Source organism: Petaurus breviceps, unplaced genomic scaffold, assembly GCF_028583685.1.
Source record: "Petaurus breviceps papuanus isolate PSGF00001 unplaced genomic scaffold, PetGlider_PUasm1.0 90769, whole genome shotgun sequence".
NCBI classification, from domain to species: Eukaryota; Metazoa; Chordata; class Mammalia; order Diprotodontia; family Petauridae; genus Petaurus; species Petaurus breviceps.
The window spans coordinates 14,485,557-14,494,595 of NW_027187341.1; the positions used below are offsets into that span (position 1 = coordinate 14,485,557).

The following is a 9,039-nucleotide window of genomic DNA, read 5'->3' on the forward strand; positions in this document are numbered from 1 at the left end:
TTCCTTCCTTCCTTCCTTCCTTCCTTCCTTCCTTCCTTCCTTCCTTCCTTCCTTCCTTCCTTCCTTCCTTCCTTCCTCCTTCCCTCCCTCCCTTCCTTTCTCCTTCTCCCTCTTCCTCCCTCTCTTTCTCTTCCTTCCTCTCTCCCTTCCTTCCTTCCTATCATCTATCTTTCTACTACCAATCTACCTAATTATGTACCTACAATGTTTACAATTTGTTATCCTTATTAGTAATTTTTAGATCTTAACAGTGGTCTAGAAGAGGTTGCTTGTTAGTTGTGAGTGTTGATGAATTTAAGAGATACAAGGACTTCTTCCTCCTGACAATTCACATGAGTTGATACAATGTTGCAGGTTTATACTCTGGCCACCATGACAGGTATGTCACAGGATGTTATTGTAAAACAAATTGTGAATTAACGTTTCTGGAAACTGATCCCTCTCCCAATGTCACATTCTCATGGAGATAACTTTTGAAACATCAGTCTTTTCCCCGTCATCAGATAAAACACGTAATTCACTGAGGTATGACTGTATTTCTCAAATTATTTTCAACTGATTGTTGAAAGAATTGCTTTTGTCGCACTCCTTGTAAATGACACAGTTACACCTAAACTGAAGATGAGGTTCCGTGAACTTTATTATTTCAATGGTGTAGGTTTTTTTTTTTTTTATTAATGCTTTTGTGACAAAGAGCTACTCACTCACAATGACATTCAGGTGTACATTTGTGTGGAATTTAATTAAGTTCCTGTTCCATGCAGAGCACTTTGCTAGATGCTTGTGATACAAAGGTGAAAAAATTACAACCCTAGCTCTCTGGGAGTTTCTATTAAGTTATTGAGCATAGAATGCATATACAGCAGTATTTTAAAACACGGGAGAATGTTGGGTTGGGTAGATCTAGACAAAGCACTCAAGGGAAATTTAAAGAGAGAGAACTTTCAGCTGGAGATCAATGTAGGCTTCATGGAAGAGATGGGGTCTGAAGTCCTATCAAGTTATCTTCTTTCAAATCACTTCTCTCAAGCTCCAGTATAGATTTGTTTCCCTCTTGATGTTTTCAGTGAAAATCGAGAACATCTGGTTTTCACTCTTTCGTGTCAAAGCTCCCTGTGTAATAGCCCAGTTGATAAGTTGCCTGCGTCAGTTAAAGTACTTGCTGAACAAGATATTGAGAAATAGCTGAAGAATGTTTTAGTTCAAAAATCTCTGTTCCCCTAGGGGATGGTGGTGGAGAAGCTTCAACCATTATCTCAGCATTATTGTCAGCATTGATGTTGAGTGTCTAAGATGTGCTGTACTTGGCATTGCATAGCAGTGGAGAACCTAACCTTTGCTTTTAAGAACCTGGTAGTTTGTAAGAATTCTGATCCACACAATGGCCAGCTTCAGCTCCATGATGCTGAAGCACATTATCTACTTCCTAACAGAGTAGTGCTAGACTCATGATGCAAAAAGAGACAAATATTTTCATATGTGGCCAAAGTGTAGATTTGATTTGCCTGACTATTTATTTATGACAAAGGAATTTTTTTTTTAATTGGGAGGGAGTGTCAGTGGGGGAATAGTGAAGCCAAAAGGGCAAGAAAAGGATTTAGAAGGGAGATTCATTGAACTTTGTTTTTAAATGCACAGAAGAATAGAAGGAAGTTCAGAGGGAGACACTGGCAAGCAAGATAATTGAAACTATGATGTGTTGAATTTATTATATACTTTTAAAAAAAGCAAGCTGTATATAATTGATATTTGTGGTTTCACAAATAATCCTTTTTTCTATTCTTTGGGTATGAAAATATTCATGGTTGTTAGTGTTTGTCAAGTTTAGAATAACAAAAATTAACCACTTCAAATGAAAAACAAACCAAAAAAGGAGGCTAGTAATTTAAGGAAATAGGATGGGCATTCATCCATGTTTTATTCTTTTGCATGTTAAATCCCAAGATGGGTTGGGTTTTGCTCTTTATTCCTCTTCACAGAATCTCTGACATGGAGGAGACCTCAGAAGTTATTTGGTCTTTTACTGAAATAGGTATTCCCTGGCAAGTTGATACCTAGCCTGCCACCATGGAGGAACTCACAGTGCTCTTAAGTTAACCCCACCCATCTTAGACGGCTATAATAGTAAGTGTCCTTATATTGTAGCTAAATCTGCCTCTCAGTGACTTGTTCCTTGCTCATCGCAATCAAGACCATTTGCTTACTCTCTCCTATACACAACCCTCTTGCTTCCACTTTCAGGTCACTGTGGCCCACCATCTTCTTTCCATCAGATTCTTTCTCTTTCCTACCACAAAACCTGCCCCAAACACACTTTCTCCATGAAGGTGTCCTGGGTCATCTCCTACAAGCAGCCTTTTTTGATTCCTCTAGTATTAGTGCTCCTTCCTTCCTTCATGATGCTGTACTTATTTTGTATACATTTTTTTTCTTTCCCTTCAGTATAATGTAAACTCCTTGAGGGCAGGGGACTCTTTCATTTTTGTTTTCCTATCCTCAGTTTGGAATAGTGCCTTTCATATATTCAACTCTTAATATCTTCTTGTTGAACTTAATTAAATGAATCCTTCCCAGACCAGTCCACCCAATTCTGGTCTCTCACATCACCTTAATAAGATATTAGCATGGCTGAAAGTATAATGAAAGCATATCAGATTATATGTTTCTTCTGATGGGTTCCATTTGAATTCATCTGGTCTCCCCCTTTTCTGGATTGTCAGATCAAACAACCACAGAATCGCAGAGTGGGAAGAGACTTCAGAAGCCATCTAGTCCAACTGAGAACTGAACCACAATCCCCTCTCTGAGATCTCTGAGGGTAAGGGAGACAGGGGAGGAGGAATCGAATACCTCTCCCACTACCCTAGAAACACCTAGGATGGTCCTCAGAACAATATAGGTGTTTGTACAAATAAATGTTGCTAGCTGACTCTTGCTTGTTAATTAAATGGTAGAACAGACTTGACTTGGTAGACAGGAGAGTGGAAAATATAAATCTTGGCTTGGGAAAGGCACAGAATTATTAGGATGGAATATGAGGCCCCGCCTTAAGATTGCTGTTCTAATGGAAGAGATCAGTACTGACTCAGGGCAATATCCTCACCATCTGACAGCTGTTTGGCCCTTTCCTGCCTTGTGCTCCCTCACAGTTTAGTTCCTAGAGCACATATGCCCTACAGACTTCAAGATACAAATAGAAAGGGATTACATTTTTTTAAAAATGTGGTTTCCAAAAATAAAACATAACTAAGTACAATCCCATACTGACAGGGGGAAGGAAAGCCAAAGCTTTTAACCCTGTCATTGAAATTGTTTCTGATCCCACATGGAACATTTTGTTCAGTATTTTCATTGAAGTCAGGGCTGGAGTAATGAAAAGCAGTTGAGTTTGGAAAACTAATTATTGCATCATTCTATCGAGTCTCTCAAAGCTTTCAAAGGATCAGATTTAATGGAGAAATGAAATTCACATCATCAGTAGCTCAGGGTTGGGGTGGGTGGGACCGGCCTTGTGAGAACGCAAGAACAAGGAGTCTTCATCTATTCCTTAAATGGTTCACTCTAAGACTTCAGGTCAGTCACAAAGTAAGAGAGTTGTGTACACACAGCAGGAGCCACCATCACAAGAATGTCAGGGAATGAGGTTAATAACACCTGGTGGTCTTGTACCTATTATGATGCCCTGGGCATGTAATTCTTTAAAATGTTTTTTTACCACACTTACCTTCAATTTTCCTACAGCAGAACTGCAGGATAAATACTCAGCATGTGTAGATGGGGAGTTGGGTATCACTAACTAATGTTTTCCAGCTTCTATTACATTGTTAATTAACTAAAGTGTTTTATTGAAATGATTTCCTTAAACTTGTGGCCTCATGCTCTTTAAAAGCAATCTGAAAAATCTACTTAATAGCCAATTAAATGAATTTTCAAGTGTCTTTAAACTCTGTGGTTCTCTTTTTCAAAAGAGTGTAATTACCATATTTGCTTATTTTACTAATCCCCTCCCCTTTATAATTTCTCCCAACCTTCCATTTTCAGGACAATATCAAGAAAAATCTTTCTCTAATAATCCTTCCCACTTTTTTTTCTCCCTGAATTGAAACAGGAACTCCAGCTCCCAGCAGGGGCTGCTTGGGGACTTTCAGAGCATCCAGCTGTGAAACAGCTGGAGGAAGAGAAGTCTAGATAAGAGCATAGCCATTCTTTCCCCCGCAAAAAAAAAAAATCCCTTTTTGTTTCACACAGCTCAATTTCTTCAGTGAGAGAATCTTTTTCTCATTAAGTAGAATACTTTGTCTTTGCCAAAGCATGCAGAGGTTTGAATGAAATGGATGCTAAATAGCTCTCAACGCTGGTTGCTGGGCATTGGGGAAAGTGGGAGCACACCTGAGCTCATTCCTCTAAACCAACTGACTTCTCTATTGCTTTCTTTCTTAGTCTCCCTCACCTGTCTCTGGGGCTCTCAGTACCAAGAGTGGCTAGCAGTGAATTGTGGTGACTACTCTTCAATGACTGCCTCATGGTTGCACTCCCCATATTGTTTGCTCCAAATTTTCTATATACACGTTAAGTCACCATCATTACCATTATTATCTTCTTTTGGTTGAGAACCATTGCTAAGAAAATTGAGGCTACCTGTATTAAATCCCCTCTTTTCTCTCATTCTATACCTCAAATCCCCTCAACATTCATTTTTTCCTTTTTTTTCCAGTCTTGGAGGGAGAGATGATTCTTCTCCTTGTCAAGGTTAACCCCTCTGTTTGTGCCCTTGTTCCTTTCTCCTCTCATCTATGGAAGTTTACCCCTTCAACCATCACTCTTTATAATCTAATGTAATCTAATAAAATAATAAATAATTTAATTTCTTTTCATTAACTCTTCACCTACTACCACATTAGATCACACCCTTGTCACCTCTTGCCAAGATTGTTGCAAAAACCTACCTGCCCCCAGTTTTCCCCTTCTGCTGAATGAATATTCCAAAATTCACAGTTCTGACCTTGTCACTCTTCCACTCAAGAAACTGCAATGGCTCCCTATTGCTCCTGGAATAAAATCTTAATGTTCTGTTTGGCATTTAAAGTCTATCTTAATTTGACTTCTACCTATTTTTTTCCATACTGACTTTACATTGATCCCCTTGTTGTACTCTCTGTTCCAGCTAAAAAAAGTCCTACTTGATGTTCATCCCATATTTGACATTCTATCTTCCACCATGGTGGAAGTTTTGTAAAAAAAAAAATTTGTAAAAAATACTGTATCCCATGGCTTAGAATGATTTGCTTTCTCACATTCGCCTCTTGGATTTCCTAGTTCTCTTCAAGGTTGAGCTCAAGCTCTTGGTGACTGGTGTTGTCTTCATGGTCAATTCTTTTGTGTATTTTTTTCCATCCATTTGTTCAAGTCTGTATTAATTCCCCCCGGTGGAATATGAACTCCTAGAGGACTCAAATCTTTTTTGTTTTTGATGTGTTCTGAGCCCATCTAGTAAATGTTTATTGAGTTGAACTGAATTTAGAAGATTTGGCTGGGAAATAGGAGGAGTAAGACATCCATTGAGCCTTTGTGGCTACAACATACCTCAATCCTAAACCCCAGACAAATGAACTAAGCCTGTGGCAGCTTTCTGTTCCTTGGACCTAGGCCAAAGTTGCTTAAACAATAAATTTGGAACTTGAAAGGATAGAGCATCCTAAATGTAGACACCAATTTTTAATCATTGCAGATTACTACGTGCTCATGACTTCTCTTCCTCCTGTCTTTTTTTGCAAACATATGATTATAACATTTCAATTTAATTGTTTCAAGAAATTGAATTGAACTGTTTACCACATGCAAGAAGACACTGCACTAGTTGCTCTGGTGCATATAAAGATAAATAACAATGTACATCTTATAGTACTTTATGGTTCATAAAGCAATTTTATCACAATAACTCTAGAACAGGATCAAGTCTTCTGGGTTCTTAAATGCAGCCTTTTGACTGAACCCAAAATTTACAGAATAGATCCTTTTAATAAAAGGACCTAGAAGACCACATGTGGCCTTAAGGTTGCTGGTTCCCCACCCCTGAAGCAGGTAGTGTGAATACCATTTAATAGTTGAGAAAACCAAGACTTAAAGGTCACTGGAAAGGCTGGACCTGGAGTAAGAATGCCCTGAGTTCAAATTCAGCCTCAGGCTCTAACTAGCTTGTGACCCTGGGCAAGTCAATTCACCTTTGCTTGCTTCAGTTTCCTCACCTGTAAAATGAGGATAAGAATAGCACCTACCTCCCAGGGTTGTTATGAGGACCAAATGAAATAATATTTGTACGTACTTCACAAACTTTAAAGTGCTATATAAATACTCATTATTATTATTAATTATCTTGCCAAAGGTTAAATAACTCAGTGGTAGATTAAGGATCAAACTCAAATTTTCCAACCTTAAATTAACTACTGAAGGCAAGAGATGCAAAAGAAGAGATTTGGTTTAGGGAGAGAGCAACTAGCTATGAAGATGGTAGCAGAGAATGGAATTTGGATTTCTGAATTTAGATGGCTTAAAATAATGGAATGACAAGCTAATGACCAAGAATAAGGGGAGCCTCACAAAGGCTAATAAGAATGTATGTGCTTGACATCTTGCAAATCTAATCAAAAGGCCTTTCAAATAAGGATGAGGGAGAGAGAAAACTACCTATTCTGTATCTATCAATTTAGATACCCAAAACCGTAGCTAGAGCAAAGGAAGACTAGCAGCTAAGGCACCCAGTAGTTCACAGGAGATAAAACACTAGAAAGATCCAGCAATAAAATCCACAGATTCAAATGTCCATAGACAAGTTTGCAAAAGTTAGACACCAAAGAAAATGGAATAGAAGTCTTAACTCAAGGGGACAAATTTAACCTAATAGGAATAATGCAGATTTGGTAGGATGAAAATCATGATTGGAATGTAGCTCTGGATGAAAATACATTATTCAAAAGAGAACAGATAGGCGAAAGAGAAGGATGGAGCACTAAGTATTGGGTTGGTGTACTATTCGAGGAAATCCAGAAATGGGATGGAGGAGTGGAAAGTGGAAAAAAGCACTAAGATCGATGGAGGGGGAAAAGAAGCCGTTTTGTCATTGGAATTTACAAAGATTTAGTGACTTGCCCAGGGTCATACAGCTAGTAAGTATCTCAGGCCACATTTGAACTCAGGTCTCTCCTGACTCTAGACCCTATCCACTGCACCGCCTAGCTCTCTCATTAAGGTGAAAGTTAGTCAACAGAAAAAGGTACAGATTACAAAGAGTCTCATGACTTTATCAAGAACAGATCATACCAGACGCGCTTTAATTTGTTTTTTTTTTTGACACTTATCAAAAGTAATACATGAAGGAAATTTCCTAGATATAGTTTACCTCAATTTCAGCATTCAATTCAACAAACATTTGGAAAAATTTATTCAATTTTATTTTTTTTGTTATTTGCATAATTCTCCATTTACAGGATCATTCATCTAGACCTAGAGCTAGAAGGACCCTCGGAGGCCACCTTGTCCAATCCCTTCCTCTTACACATGAGAAAACTGAGACCCAAGAAGACTTGACCAAGGTCATACCATAAATGGCAAAACAGGGAGTCAAATTCAGACCATAGAAGTCAAAGCTCTTTCCACGGTACCATTTTGTCTCCTACCACATCAGGTCAAGACAAAAAATATTTGTTAAGGGCCTACTATGTGTCAAGCACACGAGCTCCTTGAAAACTGGGCATACATCCTATCTGTCTTTGTATCCCCAGTGCCTTGCAGTAGTTCTTAATATTAGTTTGTTGAACTGAATTGACATTGATCAAGGACGTATATCAAAACTTCCGAAACTGGCTTTTACTCTTCTCTTGCCGTTCTTAGCACGAACCTGAAGGCGGCATTTTGTACTCTGATATGTTGTTCTTATTTCCAGCTTGATGACTGTTAATGACAATGGTCTTCCAGTGGCGTTGGCAGTATTCTTCAATGTTTCTTTCTTCAAATACTAGCGGCTACTCTCCATGTACTTGCTAGACAGTCATCATCTGATTGAGTGTCCTTCAAGATGAACTGGAAGAAAATCTTTTAATATAATTATGTTTCATCCTCTTTAGAGAGATCTCCAAAACGAGGTTTGAATCCTGGCTCAGCTGTTTCCTTTGTGACTTTGGGTGATTCACCTTAGACCTCAGTTTCCCTATCAATAAAATGAAGGGTTGGGCTTATCAATTCTAAGTCTCTGATCCTATCATAGTAAGGCAAGAACACCTTGAAAACCTTTAAATGTTGCACAACTCATTAAAAAACAAGAAGATATTTCTTAAATATCTTTATGAAATTTCATTCTGCCTTATGGCTAACCCAAGTCCCACTGATTTTCATTTTGACTTCTATAGTCTCATTCTAGCTTCAGTGATGGTGGAAATCAAAGCTATTAATAAACCTGTCCGTTATTCTTATCTTGGCACAAAGTAAAAAGATTACCCAGCTATAATTACTCTCTCTGCATGGATCCAGGTCCCCTTTAGTCTCCCTTTGTTGAGGATTTCTCTATTTCTTTCATTCACAGTCATAACTACTAGCAGAGACATTCCGTGTTCTTGCCTCATCTTTGCCCCAGGCCATGTTAACTTTTGGACATTCTGCTTCATATGGACAAAAGTAACCACCTCAATGGCAGCTGTCAGATTAGCTGGGATTGTTATCAGGCCAGTCACAGCCACCTAGCCAGAGACATCACTCTTCTTCCAGGAAACATAATTTCTTTTTGATGACATGTCAGACTTCAGCTCCTGGCAGCTATCCTTCACATCTCATCTCATAGATCCTACTCCATTTGTGACATCCAGGTAAATCCAATAGGTCTTGCTTGAGTGGCTCAAAGGAGTCACTGTGTTATTCTATAGTCTTATCATCATCTCTGGAAACTCTACCACTAAGTTCAGGTGACACTTGCCAAGTTTTTGTAGGATCCACGGCTATTTTCCAGGATTTTAGCACCAAAGATCAGATTTGATCACTTATTCTTCATTC

At 38.5% G+C, this 9,039-nt stretch overlaps 1 pseudogene; it reads right to left on the minus strand.

Moving 5' to 3' along the window:
* Window positions 1-1,416, minus strand: part of LOC138146719 (elongation factor 1-gamma-like) — a 46,036-nt pseudogene extending 44,620 nt beyond the window's left edge.
* Between the last annotated feature and the right edge of the window lie 7,623 nt (window positions 1,417-9,039).